The following is a 1,078-nucleotide window of genomic DNA, read 5'->3' as shown; positions in this document are numbered from 1 at the left end:
CCCCCCGGTCGCCACCCCCTCCACCAGTACCGAGAAGCTAACCTCCCTGTGGCTCAGCCAATTAATTAAAACTCTTTTGTTTACAGACATGACCTACCGCGGGCTGTCCCAGCGCGTACACTTCGACTCGCTGCCCTCACCCGTCGAGCGGTTCGTCCTCAAGGAGCTGATCGGCGAGGGGACCTACGGCGATGTGTACAACGCCAAAGACAACCTCACGGGTAACGATGTTTTCACGAGTAATGTAGTTAGTTGCAAGCGGTTCATCCCTAGTGTTAACTACCAGCTTCATGCCCCATACACTCAAAGAGCGTGCGAGAGCTTCCTGGTCGAGCACGTGCAAGTGTGAAATGTAGTGTTAATGCCTTTTTTCAGTCGTTACAATTTAGTTCCGACTTTAAAATGTGCTTTCTGGCGGCTAGACAATTAATACGATTTCCCAATTCAATTGCATCCCTTTGTCTCACGACCATATCATACCTGTGACCGTAGGCGAGCGGGTGGCTGTCAAGATCCTGGAGAATGTCGCGGACAACCTGGAGGAGATCGAGGAGGAGTACCGGGTGCTGCGCGAGCTCAGCGGCCACCCCAACCTGCCGGCCTTTCGCGGCCTGTACCTCCTGCGCGCCGCCTGCCGTGAGGACGACCAGCTGTGGTTCGTCATGGAGGTAAGCTCGGTCGACTCTAACACCCAACAAGCGCCCGTCAAAACACAGCGCCGCTCGCGCGCCTCTCCGGTCGGGGCAGCGCGGCGAAAAGAGTTTCGAAATCGAACGTCAGTAGGCAAATTTCCCTGGGCGCGCTCGTTGTGCGGGCGCAGTGTACCGGTAAATGTACGGGGCGTGACCGCTGAGCATATTCACGTGAGAACAGTGCGATCGGGGGGAGATACGGGGAGGAGTCCGGCGGACCGGACCGGGCCGGGCCGGGAGCCGCAGCAAAGAAAGCTGTAAGGTTAAGGTGGGGCCCAGCCCGGCCCGGCCCGCAGACCCATAAGCGGTGAAAACGATTAAGAGTGTGTGCTGTGCACGGTCCGCGGCTCCGAAACAGTGCGTCACCGGAAAACTGTCTTTGCCAA

The 1,078-nt window shown here is 57.6% G+C and overlaps 1 protein-coding gene across 2 annotated transcripts in view; it reads left to right on the top strand.

The window, feature by feature from the left end:
* Positions 1 to 1,078, top strand: part of LOC113206650 (myosin-IIIb-like) — a 17,720-nt gene that overhangs the window by 5,137 nt on the left and 11,505 nt on the right. The gene's annotated exons all lie outside the window — the stretch shown is intronic.

This window comes from Frankliniella occidentalis, unplaced genomic scaffold (genome assembly GCF_000697945.3).
Source record: "Frankliniella occidentalis isolate FOCC.00 unplaced genomic scaffold, Focc_3.1 Scaffold7, whole genome shotgun sequence".
NCBI lineage: Eukaryota > Metazoa > Arthropoda > Insecta > Thysanoptera > Thripidae > Frankliniella > Frankliniella occidentalis.
The sequence above is the reverse complement of the archived record's forward strand: the minus strand, read 5'-3'. Positions and strand labels throughout refer to the sequence as shown.